This window comes from Artemia franciscana, chromosome 1, assembly GCF_032884065.1.
Source record: "Artemia franciscana chromosome 1, ASM3288406v1, whole genome shotgun sequence".
Taxonomy (NCBI): Eukaryota; Metazoa; Arthropoda; class Branchiopoda; order Anostraca; family Artemiidae; genus Artemia; species Artemia franciscana.
In genome coordinates, this window is record NC_088863.1 from 47,842,595 (window position 1) to 47,848,594 (window position 6,000).

A 6,000-nucleotide genomic window follows, 5' to 3' on the forward strand; every position below is an offset into this window, starting at 1 on the left:
ATGGACAGTCTTCACTTCAACTGGTGTGCCGTTTTCTAAGCGACCATCAAGAGAAGCTCCAAGAAACTGGATATTTGGATGAATGAGTAGTCCCATTTGATCTCCTTTTATTAATGATACTCCCTATCTCTGCTCGTACGCCGTCAGTGCAATAGCCTCCAGTAGAATTCCCCTAAGCATTGGAATAGATTTGAAATTAGAATTAATTCGGATATTCTTGACTATGGGTGCGGTTGGAGTATTTTTTTTTTTTTCGAGAAGCTATTCTATGAAAATAAGTGGCAGTAATCCTTTTGCTCCTCTCAAATATCCAGTTATCATTTTGCCCCTTTGTGTTTACGTAGATCTCCTGCAGTTTGGCTCCATCCAGATTCATATTTTTTGCAACATAATCAGCCTTTGCGATTTCAAATTCCTCTGGATTCATATCAGGCTTGTTGCAATTTGGTCCGTAATTTTGATTGCCTTTAGGCAAACTCTGATTCTCTTTCTTTTTGGCCAGAAATCTCCCACCCATGGTTGCGTAATATCTTTTCTTATTTGTTTTTGTCCGTTTCCGAAGATTAGAAGTTTTCACCGTGTATTCTTTTGTTATTTTGCAAGGACTGTAGCCAAATGTTTTTTTCCATGTAGAAGATTGCCATTTCGGGCCCAAGGAGTAGAATAGGCTTGCTCCACTTGTCCTAGCATGGTATGACCAACATTTCGAGCGGCTTATTTGTTTTCCGCCGACGAATTTCACTGCAACAGACATATAATTCTCGGCAAGATTGGTCGTTGCATCGTTTCTTAATAAGTCCACTTTTTTACAAATATTTTTACATCCTCCAAAATAGTTTTCGGAAGGTTATTATAGCGGTTCTCCACAGTTTCTAAGACCCCATTCTTTTTGGCACAGCCAGAATCACACTGTTTATGATTACCAAACACATGCTCTGGGCCTCTTCGTAAGAGTTGTCTTAGATTTTCGGCAGACCCACCATCAGCCGAGTTCTTTTTTATTGCACCTCGTAGATTTTTGGTTAGCTTTAGAATTATGTCATTTGAAAGAAATTTGCTGTGCATCCCTTTTTTTGTCTTCACAACATTATGGAGGTATTTTGTATAGTTCTTGGTCACGTGATTGGCACATTCTTTTTTTTGGATATATGATCCGTATGAAACACTGTCTTAGCTTTTAAAAAACACTAGAATCGCCGTCTCCGATGTATTGTAAATACTGAAGGCTATGCATGGCTTCAGTTTGGCGAAAACCTTCAACAAGAATGTCGGTTAAGTAATATTTTATGGTCGTTTTAAGTTTTAATGTTGATCATTACTTCCAGTTGAAAAAAAATATTTTCTCATTGTCTTTTCATAAATGATGCTAGAAAATCCTGCGACCCCTTCATGGAAATTCTCTTCCCTCATGAAAAATTCCTCCATGGAAAGATCCTCCCACGTAACCTGCCCCCCCCCCCGACCCACCCTAACCCCAACACAAAAAAGTCCCCCTGAAGACGTCTGTACACTTCATAATTAACAACTACTATGTGTAAACAATGGTCTAAGTTTATAAGTTGCCGCCCCTCCCCCGGGAACTGAGGTGGATTTAGTCATCCCCAAAGACATATTTATTAGGTTTTTGACTGAGTTAAACAGAATGGTTATCTCAAAATTTTGATCCGGTGACCTTGGAGAAAAATGTGCGTTGGAGGGGGCCTCGGTGCCCTCCAGTTTTTCGGTCACTTAAAAAGGACACTAGAACTTTTAATTTACGTTAGAATGAACCCTCTTGCGACATTCTAGGACAACTAGGTCGATACAATCACCCCTGAGGAAAAAACAAAAAATACGCACCCGTTATCTGTCTTCTCGCAAAAATACAAAATTCCAACTTTTTTATGATAGGGGCTTGAAACTTCTACAGTAGGGTTCTCGGATACGCTGACTCTGATGGTGTGATTTTGTTAAGATTATGTGACTTTTAGAGGGTATTTCCGCCTATTTTCTAAAATAAGGCACATTTTCTCAGGCTCGTAACTTTTGACCGGTAAGACTAAACTTGATGAAACTTATATATTTAAAATCAGCATTAAAATGCTATTCTTTTGATGTAACTATTTGTATCAAAACTTCGTTTTTTAGATTTTTGGTTACTATTGAGCCCCTTTGCTCCTTACTACAGTTCGTTACCACGAACTGTTTGAAAATGTAACTTGTACATGAATAAAAGTAATATAATCTACATTAACGTTGGAATAGAACTTACCAATGTCTCAGGTTTTCCCATCCTTTATTTGTTCTTATTTTTTTTTTCTGCCCATTGTGAAAATTCAAATGCTAAACTGTTATCTGACTTGTAACCAACCAAATTTCAATGGTCAGCTGTTACCAATTAGACACGTGAAAAAAAAATTTAAATTCCCTTTAAATCCGGTCGTAATATTTAACAGTATTTAAATATTCTGGTACAACCCTCAAGAGAGCAATTAAGCCAATGAGAAAGGAGAAAATCTCGTTGCGTATTCAATGCTATAGGAAATAGAATTTGCTTCAAACCTCGGAGATCCACCTTAATAAACAGATATGGCAGGAGTAGAAATAGAGAAATAGACTTTTTCTTATAAAATTGTGAATTCTGTAATTTTAGCAAAATATATTGAACTTTAAAAAGTGCAAAGATATGCTATGTTGTTGTGAAAAGCAAATTTTTTAGATTTAGTCAAATTTGACATTGTTTACTAAAACATTATTTTTAAAAGAAACAGTGAATATTAATACTTTATTACCTATACTTAAAAACCCTTGTTTTAAATGTCTTCTATGCATTTCTATCTCTTCATTCTGTTTTTCTTGTTACATCCCTAAAGAACTAGTTTTTATGTTTAATAAATCTTTTAGAAATATACAAATTGCATCTTTATCCTAATTTCCCACCCTTCATTACTGTCATATTTACTAAGAGATGCCACAAAGTTAGGCAACATACTAAAAGGCTTGACAAATACAAATTGTCACAAAGAGTGCATGATACCAAATGATGGTTCAAGACCATTTTTTTTTACAATAAAAAGCTCAACTCCACTTGCTATAGTGGTCAGAAGAGCAAAGGCAAAAAATTACACAGAAAATATCAAATATCATATTTTTTTATAGATGGTGAACAGCCTTTTATTTATTTTTATCTATGGCAGGGTGGTTTTTATAACTTACTATTTTTTGTATCAATATTTTTACACCATTTTAATTTCAACAGAATTATTAGAAGTTGAACCCTCACCAGATTTAGATTAAATTTACAACCATTTCCACTACCTACCTGCAACACATAAATGTTGAGGTTCCCTTTTAATTGCAGGTATTTTTTTGTTTGCAAAGTTTACAAAAGCAACCTATTATTCAACCCCCTAAAAAAAATCTTGAATCTGCCCCTGGTTTGATCACTGACACAATTTGATGGTGCTTTAGCACAGGAATGGCTATACAAAGATTTACTCTGATGCTGGTTATGCCAACCTAGTAAGGTGCATACTGCTCAGGACACAGCTGATAAGACTGGGCTCAATTCTTCATCCCTGGCTTTCAATTATAGTAAGGGTTTATTGACACAGATTGTTTGACAAATTGGCAAATTATTCATCCTTCCTAATTATACAATAGTCTAAAAGTTTGGTAAAATTCTAGTTGATTGACTTCTTGCTATCATGGAAAGGGTTTAGGTTAGGAAAATGAAACTTTCAAGTATGGGTCTACAGGCTAAAGTATGTCCTGGGAAGGTATTTTAAAGTACTTACCTCCACTCCTTCTCTCTCTAGAGAGCCCTGAAATATGCCTACATGACAGGTCTATACCTATTGAAATTTTGACAAAACAACATTTTACCTTAATTTTCGGTTACCAGTTGCTTTTTCTCTGCCATTAGTTCTAAAAATGCAATTCCTGTTATTTGAGTAGAATTTTGAGCCACATCAATGTTTTTTTTCAAAATTTAGGAAATGTATTTGCATATCTTTAAAACCTTATAGAATGGAATTGAGCAAAGTTATGAAGCTGAAAACAATTTTGTTGTATACCTACTTCAATTCAGCAGAAGATCTATTTTGCAAGGTTTCACTTTTATAACACATATTTTTAAAGGTCATCATAGGTCAGGGCCCTCTAGAAGGAGAAGGAGTGGAGGTAGTTACTTCAAAATACCTTCCCAGGGCACACTTTAGTCTGTAGATTTGTCCCTGAAAGTTTCATTTTCATAACCTAAACCCTTTCTGAGATATCAAGAAGTCAATTTACTAGAATTTTACCAAAGTTTTAAAAGACAAAAGAATCAATGAATTCAGAAGAATCACAAGTACTCAGATAAAATCGTAAATTTGAAGCCCAAAATCGATTAGCCTTGGAAATAATCTCATTTTGAAAATTTGAATAGTTTGACTTTTACAGTCAGGTTTGCCGTCGCAAAAAGAATTCTTGGAGGTGTTTTTTCTGCGGTAAAAAAATTTCCATGAAACCTTTCGATTTTAGATGCCAGATTAGGCGGGAAAAACCTGGTCCCGGTTCACGTAGATTGACTTGTTTTTTCTTGTTCACAGAGGTGCTCATCAAACGATGATTTGAGAATATGAGTTTACAGTTATTTAGAAAAACATTTTGTCACTTTTCAGACGCCATTCAAGGGGGGGACATACCACAAACTGGTTTTTATTTTTATGTTAGGCTCCTCATGACCTAGTATACTTTGGCTCAAAGTTTAATACTCAGGAACAATTAGGTTTCTGGCCGATTTCTGGATCCCCTAATATCGAAACACTCAAAAGCAAAAATAAATCACCCCTTTAGCCCAGGCAACGATCCTTGAAAGTTAAAAGCATATCAGAAAAGAAGCTTGTGATCCTTGATTTTGAGAGACCTTTTGCCCCCTAATTAAATATAGTTTATTACTTTAGGGTCAATTTCTTTTGAAGGTCCATATCCCCTTTGATATCCCATATTCCGTTAATTTCTTTAGAGTCTGAGGATTGTTTTGGCCCAACAGCTTGCGGATAATGTTGCAAGCTGCTTTGAAGAAAACACTTTTCGTATATTTTTGGAGAATTACCTATTATTTTCTATTTTTTGCATAAGGGTCCTCTTGGTCCTTTTTTGGGTTCCATTTTCGGAATGGACATACTCTCAAACCAAGTTTTTTTTTTTACTTATTAGGTTCTTCTTGACCTGGGAGTTTGTGGTTGCGTATAAATTCATTAAGGAATTCAGCTTGCTTCTGGAGCCCTTTCTTGTCCATTTTTTTCCTTGCAAATTCGGATTAGGTGTGCCAAGAAGCACACACCTGTAAATTTCAAGCTGTCCAAAAATTAAATTCTGGACTCCCTAAATCCATCCCAATAAAACGGGTGTTTTTGTCCTTTCGAACAATCCTAAGGACTTTTAAGCCAATAGGGCACTCAGCATTAAAAAGACTACACTATAAATTATTGTGCAGAAGTCAAGGACATAAAAAAGCTACTTTACCCTTCGTCTGGCTTAATCCAGATTGCTATATAAAAATTCTGAGTCAGTATCGCCGGGAACTGAATTTGAATTTAATTTATAACCACTGAAAAGAGCATAAAAATTTTCTACATAATATGTTCCTTTTATCCCCATTAGTCTCATCCTTCAGAGCAATCACAACCGACAAAATTTTTTCCGTTTTCTTGGCTCTCTTGAAAGGTTCCGAAAATGGCAAATGTCGACCTTTTAATTATCGCAGCCGATTTGGTAGGGCATAGCAACAAGGTGCACTTCATGCCAAGGAAGAAGAATAATTGAAACGAATTCGTTTATGACCTGTTGTAGATAGATAGATAGATAGATAGATAGATAGATAGATAATTTTTTATTTGCAACAATTCAATAAATAAATATGACAAACCAGTGCACATGCTTGGTGGCATATTTTAGCACTGACAATGTTAAATACATTAGCACTGACCAAATAAAAATAAATCAAGCCAAAGTAAATACAAGCCTACAGCATCA

The 6,000-nt window shown here is 35.4% G+C and overlaps 1 protein-coding gene across 2 annotated transcripts in view; it reads right to left on the minus strand.

The window, feature by feature from the left end:
• The window catches only part of LOC136030817 (caspase-8-like), a 32,483-nt gene extending 26,846 nt beyond the window's left edge, over positions 1 to 5,637 (minus strand). The window contains exon 1 of one of the 2 annotated variants that reach the window (XM_065709869.1): positions 5,491 to 5,637. The gene's annotated coding sequence lies outside the window, so the exon portion shown is untranslated. Of the gene's footprint in view, positions 1 to 4,334; positions 4,432 to 5,490 lie in introns of those variants that run through there. The other variant, XM_065709863.1, reaches the window with a different exon arrangement.
• Positions 5,638 to 6,000: the final 363 nt, after the last annotated feature.